Source organism: Pelodiscus sinensis, chromosome 2, assembly GCF_049634645.1.
Source record: "Pelodiscus sinensis isolate JC-2024 chromosome 2, ASM4963464v1, whole genome shotgun sequence".
NCBI classification, from domain to species: domain Eukaryota; kingdom Metazoa; phylum Chordata; order Testudines; family Trionychidae; genus Pelodiscus; species Pelodiscus sinensis.
This window is the reverse complement of record NC_134712.1, coordinates 62,879,947-62,907,545: the sequence shown is the minus strand read 5'-3', so window position 1 is coordinate 62,907,545 and position 27,599 is coordinate 62,879,947. Positions and strand designations below refer to the sequence as shown.

Here is a 27,599-nt window from a genome sequence, read left to right as displayed (position 1 = left end):
CGCCAGGGGACGGTCTGCCCGCTCCTCACAGCTGTGTGCGCGCTGGCGCCCCCCAGATGGCAGCAAGCTTGGCCCTTAAAGACATCTTCCTCCGGGAGTCTCCGGCCATGGGCAGGGAGTTACAGCTGGAAAGAACCTGACCCCACAGGATCTTGTAGGAAAGAGGATTTTGAAAAAGCCAAAGGTTAGAGGAGAAGTGGTCCTGTCTCTCTGATTAACTCACTTGTGTATTGGACTATGGCATCAGGAGTCAGACAAATTATTAAAATAAATACACCCTGGCTATGTCTACACTGCAGGCTTCTTGAGCCAAAACTTGCGGAGCAGCTACACTGCACGTGAATTCTTGCACAAGTAAATTTACAGTAAGGTGTTGGAACAGAGGGCTTCTTGCGCAAGCTCTCTGATGCTTCCTACGAGGAAGAAGCCTGCTTGCTCAAGAGGGCAGTGTGGACAAGCAGCAGGGAGATGTTGCCCAAGAACTGGCCTCCCTGAAAAAAACGCAGATGGCCGCTTGGATGCTCCGTACCCACACTCACAGCTCGCTACATCCTGCTTGCCAGACTCCCCCCCCCCCCCCTTAAAGGGCGAGGCACCTTGCAGACGCCACGCGCGGCAGCAGCAGCAGCACAGATGGCAGCTCCACCACACAGCAGCACCCCCATCCCAGGAGCCATCCCAGGATTCCCAGCAGCCACGGAGGAGCACCAAGCAGCACGCACCATACTGGGCCGGGGCTGAGGTTGAGGCCCTTGTTTACCTGTGGGCATAGGAGGAAGCCTCCACTACCCCCAGTCCCATCTCCGCAACACCAACATTTTTGGCCACATGGCCTGGGCCCTGGCCAACCAAGGACATCTAGCCCACACCCTTGAACAAGTCCGGGCCAAGGTCAAGGAGCTACACCTGGAGCCAGTGCCCAGCAGCCAGGACGTCTCCTGGGCCTCATCTGAGGTTGGCAATGGATCCTCCAGTGAGTGTTTCACTTCTCACTCGCAAGGGCGGCGGAGGTGGGTGCCCAGGGGGAAGAGGGAAGCGTCAGTCAGGCAGTTTGAGCTGCACGCCATGCAGCAGTACACAGCACATGCAACCTCATGCAGCCAGACTGTGTGGCACATGGACATGGCAGGCAGCTCCAGGGTACACCTGGGACCCTGCTGCTCTCACACATCCTGCCTGGGGGAGGAAGGGGTGATGCTGGCTGGAAGCAGCCAAGCCCCAAGGGCACAGGCCACACATCACAAAGGGTGCTGCACACAAACAGCACGCAGCCATGCCTGCCTGTATGACACAGTTGCTGCTCCTGGGAAAAGCGCAGCAAGCCAGCCCTGTGAGCATGGCCCCTCTCGGAGACCCCAGGCTGCTCCCGGCCCCTCTGCTACCCCCGAGGGAATCCCCCCACTGCGGCCACACACTTCACTGGGCTACTTGTCCGAGGGCTGAAGATCCGAGTTGACAACTGTCTCTTTAGGAGCTTAATTACCTTTGAAAATCTGAGCTTAGATTTCCAAGTCCAATTTTCAAAAATGACTTTAGTCACTCAAGTGCTTTTGAAAATTTTAACTGAGGGCCTAAAGAGACCAAAATAGACAAAAGGCGGGAGATATGATATTCCTTTTAAAAACGCGTGACATCTATTTTTAACTAAATTTTATATTATTTTTTTCCCCAGGGGCAACTAACCCCTCCGGTCCCCTCACTACGCCACTGCCCCCGCTCCTGCAGATCTGTCATCTTATGCATGTGTAAGATCTGTGAGAGCCGTCCCATGAATCTGCAGTTAGTGTCTGTGACGCCTGCTTTTGGATGGTCTCAATGCTGCCACATTCACCTCCAAAGAGGGGGCTTCCCAAAGCAGGCCCTTGCTGCAGACTCCCAAGGCATCCACAGGTCCAGTCTCCTTTCAGTGGGCCCACTTCCCAGGGCTCATTGATCTTGAATCTGGCTTCCATCCCCTCTCCAATCTTTGCAACTGCCCAGAGGTGCTTGCCTTCCGCCTTATCCATTCCCACCTCATTCACCCCGCAGGGACAGTCTCTGCCTCACTTGTCCTAGGGACTATTTTACCAAGACGCAATACAAAGTTTCCATGTAAAAGGACTCACTACAAAACTAAAAACTTCAATGAGAGAATGATTAATACAGAGACATGTCTACATCTGCTGCAAGGAGACACCTCTGCCTGCCTCCACCCCTCTCCCCCAGAGTCTACAGCCCCATTGCAAAGCGGGGGAGTGGAAGGAAAGAGGCTGAGGCCCATCAACGGGACTGAAGCAGTCATGAGCAAGCCATGCCCGGGAGCCATTCTCCTGTCCATTGCTGGTGCAGTGTTGCTTCAGGCACGCTGAAATGCAGTCACCTCTAGATGGGCTGGACAGCTGTTTAACACCTGCTCAAGGTTTCAGACAGGGGACAGTGTGGGCTGCCTTCCTGCAGAGTCCCCCATCAGAACAACTGTGCCCTCCTAGCTTAGGAAAAGAATAAACAGGAGGATTGGAAATTAACCCACCCAGTCTCACATCCCCTAGGCAGGGAATGAGCCATCTAACTTAAGCCCCAGCTGGAGTATCATGTCCAGTTCTGGGTGCCACATTTCAGGAAACGTGGAGAAACTGGAGAAAGTCCAGAGAAGATCAACACAAATGATGAAAGGTCTAGAGAACATGAGATATGAGGCAAGGCTGAAGAAATTGGCCTTGTTTACCTTGGAAAAGAGAAGACCGAAAAGGGACACGAGAGCAGCTTTCAAGTAACTAAAAGAGTATCATAAGGAAGAGGAAGAAAAATTGTTCTGCTTGGCCTCTGAGATTAGGATGAGAAGCAATGGGCTTAAATTGCAGCAAGGGAGGTTTAGGTTGGACATGGGGAAAAACTTCCTGCCTGTCAGGGTGGTTAAACACTGGAATAAATTGCCTAGTGAGATTGTGGACTCTCCATCACTGGAGATATTTAAGACCAGGTTAGACAGTCAGGGATGAGCTAGGGCAACTCAACTCTGGAAACCCCAGGGGCCACACTGATACTTACAGAACATGCTGAGGGCTTCAACTTAAGTGTGGTTGCATATGCAAGCAAATATATACAAATAGCTTCTCTCACACTGACAGGCATGAATACAAAGATTAAGGCAAGACTACACTACACACTGGCCCCATTTAAGTCAGTTCTGCTGATATTAATAAAATGCAATATTTACCCAATTTCTACCCATGTGACAGCACTTTTCATGAGCAATGACAGTCCAAGAATTTAACTACTAAAACACATATCAACAGAAGATCATTACACTGACTACTTTTTTGTTTTGGCTCCCACTCGCCAGCCAAGTGTTGATCCACACATAAACCCAAACTTCACCATGGGGCACAAACAAACTGGCTGCAGGCAGCATACCAAGTTATTAATAAATATTTTATAAACCTTTACCTTTTCTCTCTGCTGCCATGTCTTCTCTCCTTGCTCCATCATCTCCCCTGGTGCCTGCTGCCCCCCAACTCCTCACCCTCCTCTGCTGTCCTGACTCCTACCCTTCTCACTGCCCTCAGCCCTCCTGCGACCAGCCTCCCTCCACCAGCCGTTCTCTCCTCCCTGTGCCCACTCCTCCAGTAGCCCCACTTTGATCATGTGAACTACCCCTCTTCTAACACCTCCCTCTACACACCTGCCCTGCCTTTCTCCTCTGGTGCTGGTACCTCCCCTGACGGTGTCTGCCCTTCTGCTTCACCCCAGAGTCCCCTGGCACCTGCACCTTCCCTCAGCCCTGCATCCACCTGGTGCCTCCCCCTTCCCTTACTGCCCCTACCCCTTTGCCCTCTTTTTCCCTGATGCCCACCCCCTCACCACTCTCTGCCCCGTTCCCCTCCTGCCCCTCTGTGCCCTCACACATGACTTGCTCCATCCCCACTTTTCTCTTGCCCACCCCTTCTTTCAAGCCTTCTCCCAGCACCTCCCCCTTTAGCCCCCAATGTCCTTCCCCTCTCCTCCCCTCTCCCAGCATCACCCTGTCCCCCCTCCCACTGACACCTCCCCTCCTGCCTTTTCCCTCATTGTCTGCACTTGGCCCCCTGCCATTTGTCTCTCCTGCACCCCTGTCTCTTGATGCCTTCCCCTTTCTAGCCCCTTCCCCCAAGCATCTTCACCTCCCCCTCCACCCCTTCCTTTCCCTTCCGCTCCACTATGCTCCGCTTCCACTCCCACCCTTGCCCCTCCCCCTTCCCTTTTCCTTTCCCTACCTTCTGCCTTCCACGCCCGGAGGCCGAACCCCGAGGCAGCCCCGCAACTTGCCTCTGAAGAGTTTTAAATCCCAGGCCGTGATGTCACATTACACCCGGGTGTCCTCCCCGCCCACCAGCAATGCTGCACATAGAAGCAGCAGCAGCAGCTGACAGGGGCGGAGCCGTGCTGAGCTGCGCACAGCAGGGACGGTCCGGGGCCATGGGGAACGCTCTGGGGGCGGGGTGGGAGGACGCGCAGGGAGGGTCCAGGACCCGCTCCAAGCAGAGCTGGGGGAGAGACCCAACTCCACATATTGGTGGAGCAGGGCCCCTGGCTCTGTAACTCGCCGGCACTTCCGGGTTCAGGGGCACGAGGCCCTCTTAGGCGCGGGGCCCGATTCGGCCGAATCGGCTTAAGGCCAGCCTTGGTAGCCCTGGCTCCAATCCATGGAGGATCACTTCACTCCCAGGATTTTCAGCTAGTCCTTACATGACTGATTGGGCCCAAGCCAATAGTGTGTGGTGTAACATGAGGCTCAGGGAGGAGGTCACGGGGCTCAGGGACACTGTGGCCAGGGCTGACTGACCACCTCACTGTTTTTTGTGTTCTCTACAGGAGGACCAGCCAGGAGAGAGGGACCCTCCAGCCCTGCGCCAGCAATGATGACCCAGGGACCCAGGCCAGGCAGCGCGACCAGCTCCTTCAGTGGCATGTGCAGGCCGTGTAGCGGATGGAGGAGGCAGTCAGCACCAAGACCAGGGCTGACCTGGAGTGGTGGCAGCAGGCATGGGGCCAGTTCCTCCAGCGGTGCAACCGTATGTGCGACAGCATCTCCACCCTCATGTCACACATCGGCTATGCCACACACTATGGCATGGCCTTGCCCCACCCCGCCTCTTTCCCTGCTGTGCCCATGCCCCCTCCTGCCATTCCTCCTGCCATGCCTATGCCCTCACACTGCACCCCATCTTGCCCATCTCCCCGTGCTGCCTGCTCCAACCCAGACTGAAGGGCGCCGAGGCCTCCGTACCTGTGGATGCACCGGGAGGAGCCGCTTGGCCCCGCCAGCCAGCCAGGAAGTTGGTGTTCCTGTTCTTAGGCTGAGACCTGGAGAGAAGGCAGGCCCAGGTCTCCCTACCCACCCGTTGCGTGCAGAAGTCGGAAGACGTTCAAGAAACTTAGGGGAAACTGTTGGGAAAAATCTGTATAGGACTAGTTCTTGGGCAAAGGAGGGTATGTCTACACTAGCACCCTAGTTTGAACTAGAGTAGTAATGTAGGCAACCGAAGTTGCAAATGAAGCCCGGGATTTGAATTTCCCGGGCTTCATTTGCATCTTGCCAGGCGCCGCCATTTTTAAATGTCCGCTAGTGCGGACTCCGTGCTGCGCGGCTACACGCGGCACGGACTAGGTAGTTCGGACTAGGCTTCCTACTCCGAACTACCGTTACTCCTCGTGAACTTTGTATTTGTCTTGGGGAGGGGAAGGAGGGCTCATAACCTGGAGGGGAGGGGGCTTGGAATGGCATGGGGGGCCACCTCAGATGCAGGTACTTGGGGTTGGGTGGGTCCAGGAAACACAGGGGAGGTGGACAGGAGGAGGGAGGCTGGAGAGGGGTCAGGGATGGCAGGGGGAGGAGGCATAGGCATTGCTTGGGGAGGGGGCATGAGTATTGCTTGGGGAAGAAGCAGAGGCATTTCCTGGGGGCCAGGAGGAGGGAAAATGGGCATAGCAGGTAGAGCAGGAGGGTGGTAGGCAGGAGCAGCAACATCAGATGAGTGTGCCATCATTTCCCCCATGATGGCACACATGCTATCACACCGCTGCATGAGCTGGTCCTGGGCATGATTCTGCCACTCGGCGTCCTCCTGGATCTTCTGTGCCAGAGTCTGCTGCATGTCACACAGGACTCTGACATGCTGCCACATGAGGTCTTCCTGGACCCTGGCATGTTTTCAGGTGCCCTGGGCTCTTGCGGCTGGCACGGGTGGCGTGGCTCACCTCTCAGTCCAGGCTGGTCTGGCTGTGGAGCACACAAAGAGGGAGAGGCGGTCAGTCATCCATGCAGACACTGTCCCTGACGCTGTGCCCTCCTCTCTGAGCAGCAACCAACAGTCCTCGGGCCAGAGGACAGGGGATGTCCCAGGAACAAGGCCAGATGTGACCTGCACAGCAGGCCCTGCCTCAAAGGGGCCCTGAGATGCCCAGGGGACCATGTTGCCTGCTTCTCCCCATCCCCCCAGCCCAAAGAGAAGCAGGCAAGGGAAGTGTCTGACCACAGTGGGATCCCATGGGCAGCAGAGGAGCCAGGGGCAGCCTGGCCTCCCTGGGGTCCACACACACACCTGCACCTGGCAGCACTGTCTGCGAGAGCAGGTGGTGTCTTGCACATGCAGGTATGCCCGTCTGTTGTGTGGGGCAATCTTCGGGGTGTCTGGGGTCGTGCCTGCACCCTTGTGGCTAGTCTGCTTCCAGCCATGGCATGTGCTAGGAGGACCCTAGCTAGATGTGTGTCTGGCCTCCTCTGAGCCTGGCAGCAGGATCCTACCCATGCTGAGGGGCTGCCTGCTGCACGACAGGGTGATGGTGTCTGTCTTGTCCGCCTCCTCCTCCTGCTCTCTGTGGTCCTCCTCCTCCTCTGCCGTGACCTCCAGCCAGGCAACAATGTGGGTCTCAAGGCCGGAGTCTACTACGATGGATGAGGAAGACATTCTCCGCCCCCCCCCCCCCAGGATCTGGAGCAGCTCCTGGTAGTAGGGGTAGGTGTGGGTTCCTGTGCCTGAGCGCAAGCTGTGATCTCTGGCCCTGATGTATCGCTGATGGAGCTTTTTGACCTTACTCCAGACCTGTTCTAAAGTCCGGGATGGATGTCCATGCTCTGCCAGGGACTCAGCCATGCGCTCAAAGATCTTGGCATTGCGGTGCTTGGACAGAGATCCTGCAATGTCTCCTCCTCACCACACAGTTCAAGGAGGGGCAGGATGTCCGCTCTGGACCAGGAGAGTGCTCGCCTTTTGGTTCCACTGGGTGGATCCTGGAACACCTGGGGCTGCTCCCTGTGAGGGCTAGGAGATCTGGGGGGCTTGTGGCTCCACCATGATTGGCAAGGCCTGTGGCAGGAAGAAGCACACAGTCAGGATGCTGCTCTCAGTCTGGCTTTCTGCCACAAGGCTTGTCCAGGGTGTCTGCAGCTTTAAGAGGTTCCAGGAGACAGGAACTACAGAGTTGTGATTACTTTGGACAGCGTGTCCACCAGGGCACCTGTGTTATTTCCTGGAAGCCTCTTCCTTCAAAAGAAAACCCTCCTCCCTGTCCACACATGCCGTTTTCCGAAAGAGCTCTTTCGGAAAAGACATTCTTCCTCGTAGAAAGAGGAGTACTGCTGTCGGAAAAACCCCTTTGTTCTTTCAATTTACTTTCATAAGAATGCGATTACAGTGTGGATGTAACTCAAGTTTTGTCAGAAAAACAGCACTTTTTCCGACAAAATTCTATAGTGTACACATACCCACAGCTGGAGGCTGGGTGTGAGCCAGAACAGAGGTAGAAGCAAAACAGGGCTAGGTGGCGCACCCACCCTGCCTCCTTATGGGGGCAGGTTAATGCCCTATCATGCCCCTCAGACATTCCTACATGCCCCACCGTTTGGGGACCACTGTGTTAGAGGATGAGAAGGATTCATATTTTGCCACCATCCTAATTCAGTAAAATAGCTTCAGGAGCAAGATTAATTTTCTAAGAAATATTTAGATATGTAACAGTTCCCCATATGTGATTGTAGCCAGACAGAGACACCCGCCCTCCTCCCGTCACATCCATCTTACTTGCCCCTCTGAGGTGCCTGGAGCACACAGGACACAGAGAGCAATAAAATCAGCATAGTCTTTGATGCCTTGACAGAGGCCCGGATATGCTGGCTCATCTGACCCTAGATAACTGTAAACACAGATAAGAGAGGGTGATCCAGCCAATGAACAACCTAGAGGCTGCGAGAACTCCCCTTGGCTGGCACCTATGTTGATACAATCACACAACCGTCCCTGGGAGAGGAATCTCCCGCTGAGTAAAGAATTTCCAGTACCCTCAATTTAGTTATCTCTCTTACAAGTGTAAATTAAGTTCACAACTCCCTTGTAAGACTGGTGTCACAAAGACAAACCAGCACAATTTGGCACCATAGATAAGAAAGAAAATACGTGACCCCACGGGTATAAAGATGGGCCCAGCAGCACACTCATTCTGAGCATCAATCTACCATCTACCTGCTGATCGGGTTAGGTGATTGCCTCCCGAGGTCCACATGGGGACGCCCAGTCTCGTATTCGTCTTTCCCGGGGAATTGAATGACCGGCCTTGGCCTGACACGCTGGGACTGAGCGACGCAGAAGGGGGTAAAAATTGTACCTGTATGTGTCCTTTTGTTTTTAGTGCATGCATAGAATAGAGCTCTTTAAAGATTAAGCTGTCACTTGGTACCATTATTTTCTATCTTCTTTTTCCTTTGTAACCACTTTAAGACCTGTATTTGCTAGCAGTTAAGAAGTAGAACAATAGCCATTGTAACCACATGCTTTATAAGTCTCTTTAATAAACCTGTAACTGTTTAAGCTTTAACCTGACTCCTCCTGTTGCTGTAACAGAACCAGACACTATTAAAAGAACTCCAGACGGTCATAGGGGCAGACACAGGCAGAGCTGGGCGTTTGGGTCCTGTTGCCTCCACGGCACAGACCCCTGGGGCACCCGTTAGCCTTTTCCAGGCTGCCCGCTACGAAGGGACCCCATCCTAGCAGCTAAAGACTCAGGTGTAATAAGCTCTCCCTGCGAACTCTTGGGGCACCCGTCAGCCTTCCCTAGGCTGCCTGCTGCGAAGGGACTCTGTCCTAGAAGTTGAAAACTCGAGTGTATAACACACACAGACCACACACACTGCCCTGACCATCGGCTGACAGTGATCAAGATCACCATTTTTTAACCGCCTCTCTTGCATAAATTGTAACCTGATTCACCAAATGTAAAGAACACACTCAAGGTAACAAGTTCTACGCAAAATCTGATATTGCGTGATTTAGTAGTCTGTGCAAAACAGGCCCTAAGAGATCATGTAGTTATGAACACTAGACCAGAATTATGTAGTGCATGTCTGCCCTCTGTAGTATAGTTATCTCCTATTTTACAACATGTATAGAAAGCAACAGTGAGAACAATAGCCTTCTTGTTTTCACAGTGTTTTTAAAAAATAAGACTTTTCCAGGAAATAAGTTTATTCGGAACACTAAAAAAAGAGTGCTTCAAAAAGAAAAGTCCCCTATCTCTGTAACAACTGACTGGTTAGGAGAAGAGAGGAAGAAGTAGTGTTGTTTATTTTAAATTGATTCTGATTTTTATCCTAGAAGAGAGATGCAATTCTGCTTGTGTGTATGGAACATTTTTCAAGACAAAATTAACATTTCTGCCCTGGATCCATAAATGCTATATCACTTTTAAAGCATCAAACTTAATGTCTCCACTTGGTATGATTTGAAAGAGAAGTACTTTGTTTGACACTGCTGCCTCATTATAATAAGCCTAACTTCAGGGGCCTTATATTTAAAGAGCTGAAACAGTAATGTGTGTGAATCTGCTCAGGACTGCATCACTCCGCAATATGCAGGAAATAAACTGAGCAGCTCTTAATATTATATTCCTGTAATTAAAATATTAAAAAATTCTAAGAGAAAAAAACCCCATAAATAAAAGAATGTGCTCATTGTGATGCTGGTGACCCCAAACCAGCTCTTGCCCATGCTGCAGGCATTCACTAAGAACTGAGAAACTCGTAGCTAGAGACCAGACCAGTTGTCTTATATATTAGTGTTGCTCAGAATAGGTATTCATATTATACAACCATATTTGGTATTTATATTATAGAACATTATTAAATTTCCACATGCAGTAATCTTAACTGTAATGTCTGTATTCCATGCTATAAGTATATGTAAGTTTTGATTTATAACTTTGGCCTGGTCTACAGTAGGGAATAAGTTCAAATTAAGATCTACAAGTTCAGTTTTATTAGTCTTTAAGGTGCTACTAGACTATTAATAGTTTTTTAAACTTTAGCTATGTTAGGGTATGTCTACACTACCACCCTAGTTCGTGAAATGAGGAGTAACGGTAGTTCGGAATAGGAAGCCTAGTCCGAAACACCTAGTCCGTGCCGCGTGTAGCCGTGCGGGACGGAGTCCGCACTAGCGGACATTTAAAAATGGCGGCGCCCGGCAAGATGCAAATGAAGCCCGGGAAATTCAAATCCCGGGCTTCATTTACAACTCCAGTTGCCTACATTACCACCCTAGTTCGAACTAGGGTGGTAGTGTAGACATACCCTTATGTGTGTACCTTAAGTCAAAGTATCTTAACTCAAATTTTGGTGCTGTCCACACTGTGGGAAGAGCACACTCTCCCTTCCACTTCCTTTACTCCTCATAGAAGCAGGACTACCGGCATCAACAGGAGCGCCCTCTCTGTTTGAATTAGCATGTCTTCATTAGATCAGCTAATTCAAACCCTGGAAAATCGACTGCATCAGCTTTGATCTTATCTGTAGTGTAGACATGGCCTTTGAAAAAATGTCTTCTGAACTTGTGTGAACCGAAGTTTTTTTTTTTTTTTTTTTTTTTTTGATCTGAGGAAGTGGGTCTGGCCCACGAAAGCTCATCATCTAATAAACCATCTTGTTAGTCTTTAAAGTGCTACATTGTCCTGCATTTTGCTTCAGATTAGAAGAGCATTCTGACCCCCCCCCTGCACACGCACACGCGCACACTCACATACACACACTGCTTTGCGCCACCCTGCCCATGAAAAAGGACTATCTAAGTCAAGGCACATTGCAATACAAAGGATTGGTTAATAGCCCTATCCCACTTTTTGGCAATGCCATCTGCAAGGAAGCTCATCCTATAGTCCTGGAAGCTGAATGAAGGAGCTGAAACAAAGTCACAGGAAAATTATCCATACCTGTGCTGTCTGAACTCTGAAAGAGTTAGAGACCATAAACATGACAGAGATTACCTCCCGGGTCTGCCCTGAAAAACACTTGGGATTGACAGATCTCAGTAATTCTGTCACTCTTAGGATACTGCCTATAACATATATCTACAGTACTTTTTATTCCATGCATATATTTAGGGGTATTGCATGCTGCAAACAAAATTGCTTTAGAAGTCAACCATAGCTTTATTAGGCATGTCTGCACTACCACTTTAACACTAAGGGCTGTTGCCCTACTACATACTTTTTAATTCATCCTTATAATTGCAATCAAACTCTTTTTTGGGGGGGGGGGGAAGAATCTTGGTCATAGTTTAGTACTTCTTGGCTGTGTCTACACTGGGCCACTTATTCCGGAAAATCAGCCGCTTTTCCGGAATAAGCTGCGAGCTGTCTACACTGGCCCTTAAATTTCCGGAAAAGCAACGAAGCTCTACTGTACAAAATCAGCCGCTATTCCGGAAAAACTATTCTGCTCCCGCTCGGGCATAAGTCCTTATTCCGGAACACTGTTCCGGAAAAGGGCCAGTGTAGACAGCCCAGTAGTCTTTTCCAGAAAAAAGCCCCGATCGCAAAAATGGCGATTGGGGCTCTTTTCCGGAAAAGCACGTCTACATTGGCCACAGACGCTTTTCCGGAAAAAGGGCTTTTCCGGAAAAGCAGCCTGCCAATGTAGACGCTCCTTTTCCAGAAATACTGAAAACGGAATAGTATTCCGTTTTAAGCATTTCCGGAAATTCATGCCAGTGTAGACACAGCCCTTATGTATTCCCTTTGATTTTTCAGGCACTTGCATTTGGCTCTCTGAGAACATTTGATGTCATAGGTGACGTGTGGTAGCACTCAGGAGGTGTACCATTTCTCTCTGCCGCCACTAAAATTTTAAATGCGATGTCCTCACATGCCTTCTTGCCCTTCTGGGTGAAGCTCCTTAGATCCTCTGCCCCTGCAGGCACCAGGGGTCTCTACTTCTCAAATGGGTTCTGAAGTTCTCTATGGGTCTGTCTACACAGTAGGGCAAAAGTCGAATTAAGCTATGCAAATTCAGCTATGCCAACTGCGCAGCTTAAGTTGAAATAGCATAATTTGGTTTTTGGTACTGTCTACACAGCAGGAAGCTGAAGGAAGAACACTCTTCAACTTCTCTTACTCCTCATGAAATGAAGGTTACAGGAGTTGGAGTAAGAAGTCCTCCATCTCACCATTATTTCAAAATAATGGCTTTGTAGAGGCGCACTTTTTTATTTTGGATAATGTCAGTTATTCCGAAATAATGCTGCTGTGTAAACATAGCCTATCTGATTCCATTATTTGTATTATAATGGAATATTTATAAATATAAATATATTTCAATATTTCCTTGAAGCTTGATTTAGACCTCCCCCTGCTGGTGCAATTCTATTACAACACATTCAAAATGAAATATGCCTGTACTTCAGCCCACAATAAAAGTTTATTTTAAGAATCATTCAATAAAATCAAAATGGCAACTTTATAGTGATTAGCTACTACAGTATGGGTGCTGTGGAAATATTTTGGATTTATTAGCTAGCTAGACAGATTTATAGAAATGTTTTCTCGCGTGTACTGCTTAATAAGTTTGTGATAGGGGTAACATCATGCATGCTAGAACATAGCAAATGTCAGACTAAATCTGACCAGTGATCCATGCTTGCTTTAAGGGTTCTGGTAACATGTCTCAGGAACCTACATAAGGATTTAGGCCACAGTTTGGAAAATCTTGGCTTGGCCACTCTTCCTTTTTTTCTCTTTATGGCCTGGAACTCTGGAACACTTAAATAAGTTGATGATTTGTCTGCAGACAGAAATCACTGATTTTGTGAGGTGACTGATTTATGAGGAATGCGTTAGATGATTTACAAATAAAGAACTAGAGGAAAACAGATGTCTTCTTCACCAAATGAAGAGAGCACTCCATCCTAATCCCAGACTAGAATGTAGAATCTGGAGATATAACTGGGAATCTGAGAATAAATGTGTGTGAGTGCATTGAAACCAACAGCAAACAACCCAGTGACTTCAATGGAACTAGGATTTTATCCCAGGAGTTTATGTTCTTCAAACATATTTAGCTAGTAAAGGAATGGAGGTCAAGTTTTATCCAAATACATAAAAAATTTTGAAACTAACTTTTTAGATTCTTTCACTTTTTAGAAATACCTTTTGTTTTAATAACACTTTTCAGCAAGTTCCCCCATTCTTTTTATTAAATGAATAACAGTTCAGTTTTCCCTTAGTTACAAAATGTGGAAGTGTTCTTTTATATTTTTGGTCACTTGGTGGCACTAAACTAACACTGTATACATATTAACATGAAAAGGTTCATTTCCTAGTGTACTTTTGTTGTGCTTGGCCTGAAGAAAAACACTTTGTTTTGTACATGGCTAGATTCTCATAGAATAAGATTAACAAAACAAAACAAAAACAAATCAGTTATGAAATTCTACCCCAGAACAAAAATAATCTCCAAAAGAACCTGCCTACTTGGCTAAGTCTCCACTTGTCCTACTGTGTTCCTACCTGTCTGGTAACTAACAATTAATTCATGGAATATTTCTAATAATCTGAAAAATAATGTAATATATTTGCAGTTTGAGAAAATAAATAACAGTAGTATAATGTAAAACATAATAAGGCAAATCCTTGGCTCCCACACAAAATATTAGTGATAAACATCTGCAGCCTTAGGGCCATGGAATTTCAATCAAACTATGAAGCCAGAAGGTTAGTCCTATGTATTTGTGTAGTGGGCAGGGAACACGGCCGTCCTGACCTGTACATATCCCAAAATCCACAGAGAAATCCCCCCCAAACTCAAGGAACCTTTGGATAGCTGGATTATCCAGTTAAATGTCTGTAGTCTGTTTGGTTCTGTTCAGCACCCTAATTCCATTCATAATATAGACTCTCCAAGGAGTTTTCAGGAAAAAAATGCTATGGAGTGCGACTGCTCCCCATCTAGCCACACCTCTAAAATCAGAGAAACCATGATTGAGTAGAGTTTTCACAGAGTGATTTCCATAGAGTTGAATGCAGAGAGTGAGTCCATGTTGTTTCAAACTCTTACCCCAAATTGTGACCTAAAGGGCTAGATTTTTTTTTCAGTGATAAAACTGGAAGACAGAGTGTGGCCCATGTCATTGTATTTTAAAACAAAGACTTTTTCCATCAAGAAGTTTTAGAATTATATTAAACACTATTTTTACTTTGTTTCTTTTCCTGCCTTAGTACTGATTATATTTGCAACTCTAGTACTATAGAATTTTGATGATCATGACAGAAGAATAAACCACCAAGCAGTTTTAAACTACTTCTGGAGCACTGAGCAGGCTTAATCTGTTAGGATCAGATGGATGTTTCTCGCATATCAATTCTTCACAATTACAGAGGGTTGGGTATTAATGGTCTTCAGTTCTTCCACTCATCCACTTAATTTCTATGATTCTTCAGACATGAAGTAGTGTATGCTTTTTTTGCATGGTGGATCTTGTGACAGATAATTGCAATTTCCTGCAATACCTTTGGGAGATCTTACTGAATTAAGTTTAAGTATCTTTGGACCCCTTGTAACTGTCAAGGTTATGTATTACTGTGTGTCTGGATGATCAAAGGACTATAATGAACAATGTAAAAGGTAACAATGAACTTTTAGAACAATACAGTTGAAGTGAAGTTCCTAGGAAATATCTGGGGCACGGGATATGTGAATGCAAATTCTCTCTTCTCTTCTCCCCATCTCCAGTTATGCAAAACCCTATTGCTTTGAAGCTATTCATAACGGGAAGGAAATAGTCTGCTGACACTTTTCCCAGGATCCCAAGGTCAAAACCCCCAATTATATAAAGGACCAACTCACAGATTCATGAGTGTGCTTCTTTTGAGCTAACAACTGGTATAAACTTGTACCCACAGAAAAATCCCCTTTTCAGGGTTTAAAGGACTTATTAGTTGGCATTGGAAGTGATCTCTGGTAAGCTTGTTAGTGTGTGTCTAGGTTCTTTTATTATTTTTAATGTTTCTCTGTAATACTTTTACCTTAAGAATAAATGTGTTTGCATAGAAAGGTCTGTGTGGTAACCTATCACGGAAGGCAGTCACACTGTTCATAGTCTCCGAGAGGATAGCAAAGCTGGCCTGCTGAGACAGTCTGCCTTGCTGGGGAGCTCAGATTGTAGGCAGGGAGCTGTCCGACCTGGAAAAACAGTCACTTGGGCTGTGTCCAGACTCAGGGGTTTTTTCGAAAAAAGTAGCCTTTTTTCGAAAAAACTTCACCTGCGTCTTGACTGCAGCCACGTTCTTTCGAAATTAAATCGAAAGAACGCGGCTTTTCTTTCGACGGCGGTAAACTTCATTGCACGAGGAAGAACGCCTTCTTTCGAAAGTTCCTCTTTCGAAAGAAGGCGTTCTTGAATGTAAATAGGGCTTCTTCGAAAGAGAGCATCCAGACTCACTGGGTGCTTTCTTTCAAAAAAGCAAGCCGCTTTTTCAAAAGTTCCGCGTGCAGTCTAGACGCTCTCTTTCGAAAGAGGCTCTTTCGAAAGAGGCTTGCAGTCTAGACATAGCCTAGGAGGGAGAAAAATGCAGGTCTCTGCTCAAAATAGTCAACAACTGAGGAGCTGGGAGCTTAAAAGTGGGTGCCTGAGCTGAATCACAAGGGGAAACACAGGTGCAGTTGACCTGAACTATGATAGACGTGTCACAGCTCAAGCAGGGAAGTCCTTATTCACATTTTTGGTTGGCTCTGTGACTTCATGTGACTCCACCCATTTAAAGCTCAGTTGTATTTGGGTTTTTCTTTTTTTGGCGGGGGGGGGGGGAGAAATTATATTAATTTTCTCAGCATACTGGGCCAAACTGTCTCAGAATCATCAACCATGAAGTTAATGGATTTGCACAGGAGATATGTTAGGGAAGAATTTGAGTATTCTACTTAAAAATAACTAGTTTTTGTGAGTTTTTGACTAAATGTAATCCAAATATAACAACATTTAATCTGCTCAAAAATTGAATAAATATGAGCTACATTAATACAAGCCATTTGACAATCATACAATTCTCGGTAACTAACACCAGTCAACTTTTATTTCTAAAATTATTATCAAGATCTTTTCAAAAGTGCCAGAAATAACATTAGCATTTTTAGCCCTTTGTGCTGACAATATGAATACTGGAAGCCAAATCATTGGAACCACCACCCGCAGAAATAAGTCAAAACATCAGAAGGATAAGGAGGATGCCCATTAAAAACTTTTCTACAACTACAGTCATGGAAGCATTCTGATCCTACACATCACAATCTCCTAGTACTTCCCATAAGCCTGCTTGAATCACAGAAAACTAATTTTACAGACATGGTAAAAATGATCATCATTTTAATTACTTGCAGTGTCTTGATTATAGTTGTAACCAGAATGATGAACTTTTCATGGCAGCTCATAAGTGTCCTTTCCGTATGATTGTACAGTTATCTCCTAAATCGCATTTGCTCATACAGCATAAGCTTGGTTAATTCTAAATGTAATCAGTTTATAATGATATTGAAAAGAAATATTAACTCCTATCCCCTCACTCAAGCCTAGATTTCAGCTCTGTGAGCCAAAGGGCATCTTGAGGTGGCTGGAATCCTAGAATGAATTCTGGATTGTCCAGAGACTGAAAGGACATAGAAACTCAACTATCCTCTTGTTCCTAAATGCAGATCTTCCACTAAAATATTGCAACATGTTGACAGAACAGTGCTGCTACTTGCATTGTTCCTGGTTACTGTAGGGCAAATCCTTTGCTCCTTATTCAAATGGATTTCAATTAAACCTTTGCCTGAGTAAGGATTGAGTAAAATTTAGAGTAACCTTATGACTTAAAGAGAACTCTTTGAAGCTCTCTGGTAGGACAGTCAAAGGCACTACTCATGAACAATTTTTCCCTCTTTGACCCTGATTAGCTCTTGGGTATTGAATGGGGGCAGAACTATGGTTCTGTTCTCTGCCCTCCCCTTTTTCAGTCATTTAGGCCAGAACCTTGAAGGCATTTGGACAAAAGACTATGGGTGAAATCCTAGCCCTATTGCTATTAATATGAATTCCCTATCGACTTCGGTACAGTTAGGATTTCTCCCTACTCGAGCAACTTTTCTATAGCTGTCAGGACACGTCTTCTTGGGGAAGTTCTAATTTTAGTATCATTTCATGCCTACAATCCTGCTTTCACTCAGTCTATTCATTGTCATGAATTCACAGGGTATATTTCTACTGACAATGAAAACATTTGGTTACACACTTCAAACAAATTGTTAGTGTATGAATACCGAATGCTGCATTTGATACTGAGAGAAAAAAGGGGATAGGGTCTAAACTTTTATAACCTGGCATGCCTCCATAGGAATCAATGAAGTTTTACCAGATTATACCATCTGAGAATCTGGCCCATGACATTTTAAAAATAAAAGTACAACACCTATAACACTTGAACTCAATCCCTTTGAAATATAAGGTGGCAGCATTATCCACTGGTCTACAGACTCTTCAGTCAAAAGCCCTTGGAATTTAGAGATATTATTGTTGGCCACTGGGAAGCACACATATTGTTCCATAAAAGAAACAGAAATGTGTTGTGAGTTCAAAAGAAAAATTAATAAAAAAGTAAAAAATGAGGGCTATGGAGTTCACACAAAGTGCATGCTTTTGTTCCATACCAAAGCTATATGCATGAAAAATTGCATGAAAAGTCTGATTTAATTCAGTTTGTTTTGCTTCTTGCAAAAATTAAAGGAACTGACAATAATAAGTATATTTGGTCTGTGTTAACCGTCCATTTCTCTGTTAATAAAGAGTCTTTTAATTTTATTTGATCTTTAACAGTGCATGCAAGACCTAATAATTCTTAGCAAAGAAATAAAATCACAGTGCTTAGTGTTGGCAATACAATACCCAAAACCCCCAGTCAAGTGAGGCCTGGAAATCTGCAGAGAAAGGGTTTTGGGTTTCACTCTCTCCCCTGCTTTCCCCTCCCCCGCCAGTTACCCTCAGTGAGCATAAGTAATAATAGACTCAATTCTCCACTCACTTACCCTGGTGAATGTCAGATAATGTCACTACAGTCAGTGGCATTACACAGATACCAACCCATGTGAATGGAGAATCAGGCACAATGTATGTGTAAATACACTAAATAGAAACAGTACTGCATTCTTTAACACTGAAACTAATGGGAGCTTTTTGTGCACAAAGAATACAGGATCAGGCCATAGCATTGAGTAGTAGTGTTGAAAAACACACCCCTCCCCCTTGCAGCACTGGGATGCAGTCCTGCACAAATATGTTCTTAATACAGAGAAGGGATTCATCCCAGTCAAGTGTAAAACAAATACCTTTTATTGTAACCCTACAAAAATATGTCAAAACATCAAAAGAGAAATCAGGCTGCCATGTATATTTTGTTAAAGTAAAGTAACTTTTTAAGGTCATGTCATATTTTGAAAAAATACATTTATTTTAATTTTGATATGTAGGTACAGCACATTGATATGGACAGCTATGATAAAGTTTCTTGTCTCATTAGACATGCATAATATAACCCCTTAGAATTAGAAAAGCTCCTCTTTTCTCATAGGGACGAAGCTGAACATGAATAATAAACCAACTAGTAGTTCTAAATAGATAATGCTCTGTTGCAGAGCAATTATGTTACACAGGTCCTCGCCTGTGGAAGGCGAATGACAGGGAAGCATCAGAGAAACAACCTGTGAGTGGCTAAAAATATGAAGTTTGAGGCCATATTAATCCTCTGAGTCAACTTTATCTGAAAATCAATGAGCCAAATTCTGTGCTTAGTTACACAAGTGCAATTACTATTGTTTTCAATGTGTAAACGAGGGATGGATTCAGTACAATGTGCCTTACATATTTTGTTATTTTGTTTACAAGTGGGCTTGAGTAGGACTGCCCAAACCTACAGGTTGAATCTCCCTAGTTCATTCTCTGGTCCTGCAATATTGTGGTATGGCATGGTTTTACTTAGCCGTATGTCCACTTATCATGGGTGGGGCCAATTTTCCCGTTGTTCCATAAAGTTTGTGAAGAGCCACCAGTCCTGGCTCTCAATGTTCTGTGCTGCTATTTAGCTCTAATTTACTCTTAAATGTCTTCTAAGAGTCCACTAAGCAGTGTAAGTGTTGGTAATGCTGCTAGACAATATTGACCTCCCACAGTTTGGCAAATTCTCTGGTTCAGCATCAATCAGGTCCCAAGGGTGCCAGACTAGAGAAGTTCAAACTGTATTAACAAAAGGCCATCACAGTGATATTAGTCTAATGAACATTAAAATCCCTGCAGCAAGAATGGAAATAAAAAACCCCTTTTCACTGGCGAGGAAAATGTATTTGGAATGACCAGGAAACCTGAGTGATTTGAAATTAGTTTCTACTACTGTGTACTTTACTTTTTAGCACAGATGAGAGCCCAAGGTTAGCTAAAAAAAGCTGCAAGAGTTCTGAGTCTAGATATACATCCTTGAGATCAACTGGACATATTATCAGACACTGGCATGCATACATACCTAAATCCAATGGTGTGATGGCAAAAGCTCCTCTACCATGTAAGAATTTTAGGTAAGCATCATACTTAAAGCAGATCCAAATTGTGCACTTATGCAAACATACTCTTTTAGGCATTAGGAAACTCTGCAAAGTTTCCCATAAGTGCTTTTCTCTGAATCTTCTGTCTGAGGGTTAGGGGTTGCCTCATTCAAAAAAACCTGATCATCTGCCTGCCCTACTCTCACTTCCATCCATAAAGCCAATGGGAATTCATTGGAGGATAATGCTTTGATTGACAGGTCAACATTTTCAAACAAGGGCACCTATTTTGAAATAGTTTGCACTGTTAAATCCACATTTCACCTTTACTATTAAGAGGTGAGCAACCCCCACTGAAGACAAAAGAGTCGCTTCACTCAGCATCTCTAAGAATTAAATGGAGGAATGTTGGGTTAGCTTCCTAACTGTAAAATCCCACTTTTAAAAAACGTGGCCATATTTTCTATCTAGCTATTTGGCAGATAAAGTATGTGTAACTGATCCATTTAGGTCAAAATTGATATTCAGTTACCGGTTACAAAAAGTTGAAGGCACATTAATATAAAATGATACAGGCTTAACTAATAACAAAAATTCTTTCTTGTTATTGTACAAGACAGCAAACGTTAAGGTAAAAACTTCCATTTGTCATGTGAACTTCAGCTGACTTGATATAATTCAGAACAGATATTCAGTAGCCTAATAAATTTACCGTACCGCAGACAAGTATTCACTTGAAATAATTTTTTTAACTTGGCTTCTTAAGCCTTGATTCTTCTGCAGGCATTAGAAGCACAATTGCAGCAGCAAAGCAGATTCCAAACTCAGTCCACAAGTCTATATTATCAAAACTCCTTCCACTGGAAAAATATTCATGTCGAGCTTGAAATACCTTAATCATATTTTTCCTCTTGATCCACCAACGCAGTATATGAGGATATGAGGTAGCAAAGCTAGAAACCACTCAGGAAAAGCCCTTCTGTGTGTTGTCTGAGTCATTTCAGAGAACTGCTATTTGAGTCTCAGCTTAGGTTCATGGGTTTTCGGTTTAAACATGATTATGAGCATGCATGACTACCATCTGTACTGGAGTTCACATACATTAGGTTTTAGAGCAGAGCACAGTGGTTCCAAGCACACCTTGGTTAAATGTATTTCTCTGTCTACTGCAATAGAAATGATGATAGTGCTGAGACAGGACTGGCTCTAAAAGCCATTCGTTTGGGCCCCATTTACATGACTTTTCCTCCACTTCCCCCCACGCACACCCAACCTCAAAATAGCACTGCCCTATCAGATGGAGTGTTAGTTCCACGCAATGGGTGACACTAGCGATTCTGTCCCAAACTGCTGTGTGTATTTCCCCCTAGAGGGATTCAATGAGCTTCACAATGATCCTAGTCAGCTTACTAATATCACAGGAGAGTGATTGGTAACCATCTCACTATATATTCAATCTGTCCCTGGTGGAATTTGGCCCTGCTTTGACTGAAGGTTTGGCTGAACTGCATGAACTAGCACTGGCCGATAGATAGATAGATAGATAGATAGATAGATAGATAGATAGATAGATAGATATTACTAGAAAGTTGTTTTCATTGTGTCTCCTTAAACACTACTTGGTCAATGCTGAGTATCATAAGAAACATCCCTCATAGCAAATGCAGCCAATATGAATTTTACCACATGTGGTCTACAGACATCAATGTTTTGCTCTACACATAGCCTCAAATATAAAAATCAAGGAATAGCATCATAAAAGGCCTTTCCCATGTAATAGCCATTCTCTTGGCAATTCAGGACTTCCCCTGTAGTATTTTCTCAATTATATTTGACCAATCTAGTTTTAAATTACTGAAGTAGTGATGCATCACCATTTCTGTGAAAGCCTTGCGTATGTCAACAATATACTGTCAGAATCCTATAATTACCCTAACCAGAGCTTCACAAATGCAGCGATATATGTCCCACATCTCTGAGATTGGTCAGAGGGTCAAGATATGACCTAGCATGACTATTCTAATAGATATGCTAACCTATGAGCACGTCCAGTGTTGCTAGAAACAGAAGCAGACTGTGACTGAATTGAGTAGTATACTATTTAAAAAGTGTGTCCACTCCTGCCTCTGGAATGTTTATTAAACGTTGCATCTGGCTTTACTAGTCCCCTACCTAATGTGAACTCTCTTACTAGCTCAGCTCTCAATTATGCCTGGGATAACAGGAATATATTGAGATTGGTGCAGATGTGCACTGCCCTAGCAGGAGCTCTGAGGCATTATATATATGGCTCTAAGACTTTCCAGTGAGCATAGCCATCTTTTCAGAAGATGTACGTGTACTTCCTTCCAAGCTGAGCCAGCGTTGCTGACCAGTATTGGAGAAGGGTGGCAATGGCTGCCTCCACCACAATTTACTCTTTTTGAGGTAGCAAGAAGTAATAATCAGGATTATCCTGACTTCCCAGAGAAGTGCAAGGATTGCAGCTGTGAGTCTTCTCAGGGACACAACACGGAGGGGGAATGCTTTCCCTCTCCCCCATTTTCTCTTGTACACCCCTGCAAGAGCAGGGTACAATCTGACCCCCAGAGCACTTCAGGAATTGAATGGCTTACTGCTGTGACTCACTAAGGAATATTTCCAGGCCTGTATTCAGGAATTTCGGGGGGGGGGGGGGGAGAGGGGTTTGCTTTTTTTGTTAATGTGGACTTCCAGGGTGTGAATGCACCCCTGTTGTCCCCCAAGTAACCAAAGAAATCAGCCCCAGCCTTCCTGCAGCTGGCCAGAGCATGGGGGAGGGAGGCTCAGGCAGTGAGCCACTCCTGCCTTCCCCTAGCTGGCCGCAGCATGCTTACTTGGGAGAACATGGGGGGTTGCTTTTGCACCCTTCACACTCCTCCTGCATACGGTCCTGATTGCCATTGTATATCACAAGCTGGCACTTCATCAGACAATACAGAGGTACATATGGTAAGTACAATGAAACTAAATACTTTTTCTATCCATGTACTAACATGACTTCAGTTCCTAGTTAAAAGCAGGTGAAACAATACTGAGCTGAGCAAAGAAAATTAATTGGTATTTGGATCATGTCATGAAATAAAAAAGTTAAAAAAACCCTACAGTGCAGACATGTTGACTCTTGCCAGCTCTTGTTTCTGTTGGGATTCCAAGAAAAATTAATAAGTGACCTACTACATAGTACTGTTCTCTTATTACTTTCTTGAGATTTTCACCAGAAATGGAGCTCTTGAGTGCATGGGATATTTCTGGTTCTTTCGACGATTTGTTGTAATGTTAATCTCCATAATGTGGTCATGTTAACACCTTCCTGCTGTTACACTGAATTTCACCTCCAGACACAAGAGGACTGAATTTTTAGAGAGGGATAAGCCAGGTCTCAGCAGTAGTGGAGTTTGGAAAAGTGACTGAAATATAACCCAAGCTGGGCCCACTCAGCTGGCAGAAGTGGAGGCAGTTTAACAAAAAATGAGTTTTTAAAGACTTTGTATGCTGGTATTCCAGTAACACACTACTTTCTTAAAATAAGTAGGGCACTTACAAGGCCCAGAAAAACCCTCAGACCAGCACAAGATTGAGGCAAAAGATCTAATCTATCAGCTGCCTTTGACACCACTGACTAAAAGGGTTTCTTGACATGGCTGCAGACTCTGACAGGATAGAGAGAGCCTTTTGTTCTCCTTTCTCTGAGAGAACATAAAGGTTAGTGTTGAGTGTGTGCTACTCTATCCCAAAGTCTCTCTCCCATTTCAACTGCTTCACAATTATCTTCAGATACTGCAATGAAGGATGTTATACAAGTACAACAGATAGTTTTGTCACATTTGCAGTAACTATATGAGACCACAGAGAAATGGAGTGAGGCAGTCTGAATGCCAGGGCCATCATGCTGAGATCACAGCTCTATGTCTCTTTTTCATTTGATCCAAGTGGGCTTTCCCTCAGTTTTGCTAATTTTAGCTGAAACTGAGACCTCAGTGCAAGCTTCTTGGCTGAGACTCAATCTAGCTAAGAAAGATGGAGCTGATGCTCATAGGCCCAGGGAAATCTCTCAAATCATAGAATCATGGAATGACAGAAGGTTAGGGTAGGAAGATATCTCAGGAGGTCATCTAGTTCAACCCCCTGCTCAAACCAGTACCAACCCCAATTAAATAATCTTAGCCAGGACTTTGTCAAGCCTGGCCTTAAAAATGTCTAATGATGGAGATTCAACCTCCTCCCAAACTAACCCATTCCAGTAAAAATGGTATCCTGGAAAAGATCTGCTGCATCCCAGAGGTATCCTGGAAAAGATCTGCTGCGTCCAAGGAACGCGTCTGCTTTTCTTAAAAAAAAGTCAGAAAAGCGGCCGCATTTTGTTGGAATCCCTGTAAATCTTGTTTTACAAGGAAGAAGGGATGTTCTGAAAGAGGGTTTTTTCCCAAAATTTGGCTCCGTGTAGATGGGCCAAATTTCGGAAAAGCCTCTTTAGGAAGTAAATTGGAAGAAATATGCAATTTGTGTACTGCAAATTGCGTTTCTTTTTCCAATTTATCTTTGTAGTCTAGACATAGCTTTGGATGCAGAGAGGGGCAGACACAGGGAATGGCCAGAGTGCAGGGTACTCCAGCTAAGTAGCAGCTGCACATGCTAAGTAGAAAAGCTCAGTCATTGGACAAGACTGCTCTAACCTGCACCGGGGACCAGCCACAGAATCACACCATAATAGGCTTCTTGATAACCTCCCACCTTTGCTATTCCCAGCGTAAGCATAAATGGGCTAAAGAAATACTATGAATTCACCATTCTTTTTATACCACAGAAGAGCTTAGTTTGGGGCATTTGGTAATGTTCAATTCCATGCTGCTTGTGGTAGAAAAGCCTTGACCCAACAAGTATTCCATCTTGCTCATCTAACAGAGCTCCAGCAAGGTTCACCAGTTTACACAGTTATTTGATTAAGGAGAGTTTTTGGCTGAGTTGGACGTTCCTTTCCTTAGAGGAGGCAAGTTTAGAATCTTAGTTGGAATTGAATAAATGTGTAAAGCTATATAGCTGATGTATTTAGCTATATGAATCAAAATAGATTATATTCTGCATATATTACAAAGCAAGAACAAATGTAAGTATATAAGCCCTAATAGGTTCTCTGAAAGGAAATTTGGAAAGTCCAACAGAGAGTCATTCTTTTTTAAGGTAAAAATATTACATTTTTTCCTCAAAATACCAGCAAGGAAGGGTTGAGGAATGAATCAGACAGAACCTTCTCCCCACAGTCAATTTGATATTTTGATGTTCATAAAAGTGTGATTAATTTTTTATGATTTTCTTTTTCCATTCAATTTTTCATGATTCTCTACTTCCTGATTATTCTGGATCCCAAAATGGAGAAATATGCCTGAGTGGTATTCATGCCTCTTTTCCAACCTGGTTATTAACCGGAAATAACAGAAGTCTTACAACAAAGCCAGTTTGCTTATGAATGCTAGTCCAATTTTTAGGATTCAAGTAAGTATCCAATATTTGAATATTTAATCATAATACACTGTAGTTCCATAATCTGTATAATCATAATATTCTGTAGATCTATCTAGGGATCTCTAGGTCCTTTATAAACCTTTGCAGTCCCTATGTACTTTCCAAATAGACTCTTCTAATCCTTCTATGTACAACTATCAATAATCTCACCATTAGGAGAAAATATCTCATACCTAATCTTCTTCCAGATTCAGTATCGGGCTTTATGTTGTTCTGGATGATGATATATATGAGCCAACCACTAAGCTAATGAAAAAGCGGCAATCAGGAAAACATATACAATGGCACAAACCAAGAAATTGTTCAGATTACGTAGTGAGGTGATTATGTAACGTCGACAGACCTAACAGAACCTGGGACCTCTGGAGCTTAATGAATGAGCCTCTTCAGCTCACGCTAAAAGCCAGCTCATTCTCACCCTGCGTCTACACTATGAGCCTCTTCTGCAAGAGGATATGCAAATGGAGTGCTCATTTGCATATGTCACGCCCTCATTTGCATTTCCTCCTCGGATTCCTTTTGTGCAAGAGGTTTTTGCGCAAAAATTGAGGAAGAACGGCTCTTGTGCAAAAAGGGGGGGTTTGCACAAAAAGGAGCCGTCTACACATAAACCTCTTGTGCAAAAGGGATCCGAGGAGGAAATGCAAATGAGAGTGTGACATATGCAGATGAGCGCTCCATTTGCATTTCCTCTTGTGGAAGAGGCTCATAGTGTAGACATAGACTCATTCTCTGCAAGTGGTCTAAGTACTACTTCATGGGACAGTACACCACACCCAGAAGGTGTGTGGGTTACATATACACATTAAGATTTGATGCCGTAACATTTGTCTTAATCTTGGCTTGACTTGGCTTAATCACCAAGGAGGAGCATTTTCAGTCAATTACTGAGAGAAAGTCCTCCCACCAGGAGGACTAACCCATCAGAATAGAGACTGATAGTCTAACAACTAAAGTGTGACGTGCAGTAAGAAAATATTAAAGGTCACTTCTGCTTTGTATGGATGATGCAAATTTAGAGCAACAACAATAATTTTATGCTTTCATGGTTGTCAGATAATTACAACTGGAATAGGGGAGTATATTGCTATAATACCTGCTTCATCAGGCATTCAGTTGTCATATTTTCCATTTTTTGTTCTGAATGAACACAGTAGCACACTGGAGAATCTTTACTTTTCCATTTATGCATCAAATATCCACATCTGCCATGGTTTGTGCGGATGTAGTTTGGGGTTGCCCGTAATCTTTATGGGAGATCAAAGCTAGTGGTCTTCTGTGTTGGGCCTTTCACAAGGTGTTTGTGAATTCTTGTGAACTCCATTCAACTTTCCAAGCTTCATCATTGGTGAAGGTTAAACATATGGGTCCAAAAGGGCTTATGCAACTTCAAGCAGTAGTGAGGGCCATTGGTGGATATGGAAAAGGCCATGGGTAGATGTGGAGATGATCTTTTTCCACAAACCTCTGAAATTCTCAAAGGGTTCCAGCATTGCAAATAGATGAGGGATCTAATATGTGACTGCATTGGCAGCCAAAGAGTTGGGGATGCGTTGAGGGGTCCAGTGGTGGACCACACTGTTCAGAAGGACATCAACAGTCTGAATGTGGTTATAGAGTACTCAATTACAGAGTGCACAAAACCTACCCCTAGTGTTCCTAATACTGATAAAAGTCACTAAATACTTAAAAGAGCAAAATTAAGGCAGACGGTAAGGAAAATATTTTAGTAAGGTTTGAAGGGCTACCTTTGCACCTACCCAAACTATCTTTTTCAGTGAATGTCAAAATATACTAACATATGCAAGATTAAACTCTAACCATAGCCATTCATCTGAAGAAGTTGGTTGTGCCCATGAAAGCGCATGATACCATCTACATATTTTGTTAGTGTCTAAGGTACTGCAAGACTATTTGTTGTTTTTTAAGTTTTTCTAGTTATAGACTAACTCGGCTACCCCTCTGAAGATTTTTTTCTGAGCATTTATTATTATGTTTCTATTTCTTAAAATATATATGGGGCTTATTAGCAATTTCCTCTTGTTTATTCCATTTCTTTCATTTTTGACTTGTTGGAAGTGGCCAGTTCATTTACATACAATGTTAGCTAAAATAAATATTTTAGCAGATTCCAACCACAATCCAATGAGCCAAATAACTGATCAAGAAAGTGAAGGTAAGACTAATAATTTTAAGAGAGAGATGATCACATTGT

The 27,599-nt window shown here is 44.3% G+C and overlaps 1 long non-coding RNA gene across 1 annotated transcript; it reads left to right on the top strand.

Moving 5' to 3' along the window:
- Positions 1-198: 198 nt before the first annotated feature.
- LOC142827060 (uncharacterized) lies at positions 199-8,829 on the top strand. The gene is made up of 2 exons (XR_012901435.1): positions 199-973; positions 4,831-8,829. It is a non-coding gene; the product is annotated as an uncharacterized LOC142827060 (long non-coding RNA).
- The last annotated feature ends 18,770 nt before the right edge of the window (positions 8,830-27,599 follow it).